Source organism: Cebus imitator, unplaced genomic scaffold, assembly GCF_001604975.1.
Source record: "Cebus imitator isolate Cc_AM_T3 unplaced genomic scaffold, Cebus_imitator-1.0 Scaffold21, whole genome shotgun sequence".
NCBI classification, from domain to species: domain Eukaryota; kingdom Metazoa; phylum Chordata; class Mammalia; order Primates; family Cebidae; genus Cebus; species Cebus imitator.
In genome coordinates, this window is record NW_016107336.1 from 10,519,914 (window position 1) to 10,526,419 (window position 6,506).

Here is a 6,506-nt window from a genome sequence, read left to right on the forward strand (position 1 = left end):
TCCTTCCTTCCTTCCTTCCTTCCTTCCTTCCTTGCTTCCTTGCTTCCTTGCTTCCTCTCTCTCTCTGCCTCCCTCCTAAGCTCCCTCCTCTTTTCTTCTTTCTTTTTTCCTTTATAATCATTTCCTGGAACCAAAATGTGCTCTAAACTCATCTTGGATTTTTCCTACCCCAACCCTAGGATCAATTACTTCTCAAGAAGTTCTTGCTCTTTTGTTAAAGAATGATATGTATAACCCAAGATCAGGTTACTAAGTACACTATTTAATAATAGGGTGTCACTGCTTCTAAACCCACTCATTGGACACATAAATATATACAAGCATACTAAGTCAAGTATACCCAAAAAGCTATATTTGTTTGTAGATCTATGTGCTTTTATATGTTTTTTAGAAAACATTAGTTTATACTCATACATCTGATTCTTATCTAGTACAAGAAGGTCCATTCTGGCTTTCCCCTTTCTTATAACTTATTTTTTTTCTGGCAATAAGAAGACTGGGTCTCATTTTCTGCAATATATTTGCTCCTATGTTCACTCAATTCTAGTGTGGCTCAGAATTGCTAACTCACACACCTATGAAAATAAATTTATCTTGTAGTGCTCAATGTTGATGTACAGTTCTTTTTTACTCTTGAGCTTTACAGCATCCAGTCAAAACACTGTTTTCTAAAGTTAGGTCAGTTTCTTTCTTCTGCTCCTTTTTCGCTATGGTTATGCAATATTTCTGTCTATGTTAAGATTTCTTGGTCACAGTCCATCTTAGGTTCCCCCTCACATCTAGGTTTATTTTTAATGTACATATATTAGAATTCAATATTTGTGACATAAATGTGTATGAGTTTCAAAAAAAGCACGTTAACTGTTCTGTAAAATTAAAGTGCCATCTTCTACAAAATTTTCTTAAGTAGTTCCTTCCTAGTCAATCAAACAATTAGAAACAACTGGCAGCACTGACCCATTTCTCATCCTTATGGTTTTGCTCTTTGGGTTTCCAGAATGTTGTATAAATAGAATGATAAAATATGTAACATTTTGGGTCTGTCTTCTTTCATTTAGCAAAAAGCATCTACGATTCATCCATGTCTTCACATGAATGGATATTTTATTCCTTTTTAGTGATGAATAGTATCCCATTGTGTGGGTATATCACAGTTGGTTCAGTATGAACAGATATCCCAGTCTGCCAAAATTTACATTAAAGCATTTAACATATTAATCATCATCATTTAAAATTCCCTCATGAATAGTTCCAGCCTCTGTATCTAAATCTAATTCACATCTGAGACTGTTGTTTCTCCTTGTCTTTTCATATGCCTCACAAATATTGTTGAATGGCAGAAATCTTATATAGGATAGCAGAGAACTGAGAGAAAAGGTTATTAGCTCTAAAAATAGGCATGCTTTTTAGTACGAGATTTCAAGTCACTCTGGTTAGGAATTGAGCTAGTATTTGGTAGGTTGCTGTTACGTTTGCACACAGCTAACCATTAGCTTCAACTCTCTTTAGTAATAACTCATGTTTAATATTGGGGCTGGCTTGACCAATGTCAGCTCCAATCTCAGCTATAAGTCTTCTCTGTGCTGCTCCTTGGAGAGCATCTTTCCCCAAGCTCTTAGGCTTCACCTTCCTCACTCTGTCCCAGCTGTATTATGTTATTTGTTACTGCATGCTTGCTATGAGCATTGAAAGGCAATGGTGAGAATGTGTTTTCTCTTTTTCTGTTTAAAAGAATAGAGAGAGGCTCCTTTCTTTTTGGTCTTGGACAGATGTAGTGTTCTTTGGGCATGGAGGTGTGGCCCATCCCTATATTTCTCCTTCTCTCTGGCTGTCCTTCTGAGTTCATTTCTCATTTCCTACCCTCTACCAGAGATAGGTTTATCTTTTTTTCCTGCCCTAACTACAATAAGTTTTTATAAACAGGACAAAGATTATAGTATTTAGATTAAGATATTCTTTTTATAAGAGCAATAAGGAAAATCAATTTGGATTGAGGGTTAAGTGGAGGCTCCCATCCCCTGGATGTGAACTACAAAGGGTGGATTTATTAAGACTCTATCCAGTCTTTTCTCAAAACATCTGGTGGGATTCATGAAGAAAGAGTCTCCAAAAGGGTCCAGAGTCCCCAAACATTGTGGTCACCAAGTGTCTCCCTGGCTTCTGCAAACTTTGCTTGTAATAATTAACCAACCACCTTAGCTAAATTCTTCTTACCAGTATCTGGTTACATTGACCTTACATACAACAATGTTTGGTTCTCTGGTATGCACCAGTCTTTCCCTAGACCTTGACTGCCCTGTAATCTCAGCTATCAGAGAGTTACAAGAAAAGTCACAAACTTATAGTTTATCTAGCATTTCTGTTGTTTTAAAGGTGGGAGAACTGCCTTTCTACTTCTCTATACCCCTATGTATAAACTGTAAGTTCCTCATATTCTTTTAATGTTAACTTTCTGATAGAGTTTAGGTAAGAAGTGATTCCTAATTAACTGAATTATAATCATTTGAGGATCACCTGGAAAAAACAGTATATGATAACACATGGGTTTTAGGTCATCTCTTTTCAACCAGCATAGACTCTCCATCAAGATATTTCCTCTTTGAAGGGAGAGAGCTGAGAGAATGGGTAAGAAAGGTTAAGTTAAGCATTCTATCTGATCCAACTTTATAAAGGGATTCTTTAGAGAATCACAGAATATTCATATTTTATGATATGGGCATAAGTCCAAAATTCAAATTATTAAAAGCTAGAAGACTTCTCTATCTCCCTTCTTGGCCTTTGAATCTGGCAAGTTACATCTTCGGTAGCTGTGCACCCCTGGGACTCAGAGTGCAACTGTACACACAACAAGGCAGCAGGAAGACAGATTCACACAACAGATGAGAAACCCACTGTAAAGATGTAACAGAATGTCTAGCACATGCTGAGGTTTTGGGGATTATTAGAGAGTAGTATTATCAGGATGGCAATTGTCTTTGCCTGTTATGGCTTTCTCCTCTATTAGATCTCTAACTCCTTGATAAAAAGGGACTGAATCTTAATTACTTTTGCATCCAAAATTCTAAGCCAATGCCTTGTACATAGTAAGAAAATGATAAATATTGGTTAACTGCGTTAAACAAACAATAAATGATTGTCATGCTCAGCTATGTTTGCCTCATCATCCCTACTAAAATCTTCATGAAGGCAGAGATCTGTCTATTCATTGTTCTTATTCAATGTTTAATATTACATCTAGAAAAGTATTGATTCTTAATAAATATTGCTTTTTGGAAATAGTCTCTTTTGACAAGTTTCTTCTACTTATACATCTTTCATGTACCAAAAATTGGTTGCTCTAATATTTAAGCCTGGATAGTATTCTAGATTCATCACCAATGAAAAAAAATGCTAGATTTGTCACCAATGAAAAAAATGCAACTCTCATATTTGTTTGTTAGTGTAATGGCTCTTTATTTCTTTAACAATATGTTATCTCAATAGACAAAATTATGTGTTACAAAACAGATATGTATGTCGCCTTAGGATGGCTCACCCAAGAAGGAAGAAATCCACAAGGCTGCATAACAGAATTCTCACAAAGAAGTCATTTACAGATTTCAAATATGCAGCTATATATTCTCATTAAATGTAATGTTGGCAGTAGTCAGTTCTACTTCACTGAACTTTTCCCACAATCCAATTTGAAAAGCTCATAAGAATAATTGATACCTAAATCAAGGAAGACAGATATTAGCAAAATTGAAGAACATAGCATTTATTTTAGAAGAGTTTATGACCTAATGGAAAGAGCAAGGAATATACTCTTGAAATGAGGTTAGAAGAAAGTTCCATGGACCGAACAGAAACAAAGTTTGATCGGTATCAAAAATGCCCAAATGTCTCAAATTTTGACAGCGAGTGGTAAATTGATGCAAACTTTTGGCAACCTAGAAACAAAAAACACAAGCAAATATGGAGGTACAAGATATGTGAAATCACTTGTAAGAATAATGAGAATTTTGATAATGTTTTCTTTCTCTTGATATTTAATAAATGTTGCAATAGATATTTTACTTTTGAGGGGATTTAGTGTCAAGGATTAATACGTTTCAGGAGAAATAATTTCCCAAATCAAAGGTATTTCGGAGAAGATTAAAAGCATTATTTTTTTATCAAGCAATTACTGTATGGCAGGTATTTTCCTATGTTTCTGTTCATTATTTTATTTAGATATCATAACACTGTAAATCAGAATATTTATTATCATTTTAGAGATGAGGAAACTGAGGCATGCAGAAGTTAAACAAGCATTAAGGGAGCCATGATTTGCACCTGACAATCTGAATCTAGTATCCCTCTTTCTAACCGTAACAGTAGAAAGTTTGCTCTAGTTCATTCCCACTCCTTGGTGGTTGGTGGGGTATAACAGGAACTGGAAGTCTGTTAGTTGGGAATTTTATGAGAGCTGACTCCTGAAGTAAAGAAGGGAGAGGAACAGGTACAGAATTTATGTATATATTATAAAGAGTGGAAGGCACAAACCAACCACAATAATAATTTTTGTGCAAATGCCAACTGTAACAATTCAGAGGTAGGAGGCAGGAGGGTCCTGTAAGTTCCACTAGCCTAATAGGTATAGAAATTCAGGCTTTTGGTGGTAAAGGTGTTTGGGAAGATTTCACTACTTTGGGGTATAGAGACAATTGACTAGATCTCAGCTAGATCCTTGTGTAGCTCCTTGGATTCAGATATGCTGTGAGGTATGGGAGGTGGCTGACTATCAAAGACAAAATAAAAATAAGCTTTTAAAATCAGGCATAAGAATTCAGAAATTAGGGTTGTACAACTGAAAATTATGGTTATGTTATTCACAAATCATATTGTTTCAAATTTAATATTAATTTGATACAATCTCTTACTGTATCCACCTAAATAAAACCTTTGAAATAGATGGTAGCCAATTAAGAGTCTGTGGTTATGATTTCAAAAAAGACATGCTCTTGAATCACAGCTGAAAGTGAAAATGCAATTTAATGAATACTTAATACAATTATTTAACTAAATAGCTAAGCAGAGTTGGTAACAAAGAATAAAGCTATTTGGAGGCTTAAGTGAAGAGAATTGGATGCCTAACTTGTTTTCATTTTTTAAAAGACGTGTCAGACTTCCTTTCACTGTAACTGTGCTTGCTTTTTTACGCTACTTTAAGCCTTCCTTAAAATCTGCAGGAAAAAATTATCTCCAGTTTTTTATTTGTTATGTATCATGGAACCTCATTACTATATACCTGGCATTCTGACAGAAGCTAAAGAAAATTAGTCCCAATAGTTTAGCAATGCTTGCATTGAAGAGGTCACACTGAAATGATCCTTCTATCAGCCTGATTCTCCTTGCATTCCAAAGGGAGAACAATGCAATCTATTTGTGGCTGCATAAACTGTGTGACACATTGCAATAAAAGAATTCCCTGTTCCTTTCAGAACAGGTCTGGGACTAGCTTATTCTATGGAGTTAGGGGCATAATTATCTCACTATGTTTTTGTTTATGAAAATATTTTTTATGAAGAGCTAATTCCCCTATGGAATAGCTCCTAAAGAAAGTGCTTGATTCATTCTTATTGATAAAAGTGTCTCATTTTACTTTCTGCATGAGGTTATAGCTTTACCTCAAGCCTCATGTTTTATGGCTAATTTGTAACTATTTGAATAAAATGCTGCTAAGCTTAGTAACTTTTTTTCCTGTTCAACATTTCCCAGCTTTTTAAATCCATCAAATTAAAAGTGATCAAGAAGGTGTAAATAATTATGTTTTCTTATATTTATTTAAGCTGAATCTTTTATTGAAAGTGAGACCCCATGCCTGGAATTTCACACATTTTCCACTTTCACAGATGAACCTTTCTTAGTTTGGAGCTAAATAATTAACTGCACAGGAGATGAGAAATCCTTGAAAATACATTGGAGAATAGCCAGTCGATGCAAAGGGTCAAAGACAAGGATTCCAACAGCTACAGTGCTAGAAACAAACTTGGCTTTTCCTAGTTGGGGAATTTTAAGCAAGGGAAGTTTGCTGACACTCACTTCCCTTTACTGGAAGGAAAGAAAAAAAAATAAAATAAAAAAGAAGCATGGATGTTGTATTATTGAGCTCCAGCTACTAGAACAAAATATCCTAGACTGGATTTTTTTAAACAACAGGAACTAATTTTCTCACAGTTCCTGAGGCTGGGAAGTCCAAGGTCCAAGATCAAAGTACCAGCTAATTTGACTCCCTGGTGAGTGCTCTCTTCCAGGAGTACAGATGACTGCTTCTCACTGTGTCCTCACTGGGTAGAGAGGGCACTGGTGTTTTTGTCCTCTTATAGGCATACTAATCTCATCTTTAGGTTTTCACCCTCACAACCTTATTCAAACCTAATTATCTCCCAAAGTCTCATTTCCAAACACCATCACATTGGAGGTGAAGGATTCAGCATGTGATCTTGGGGAATGGAACACAACTCAGTGCATAACAGCTGTTTACA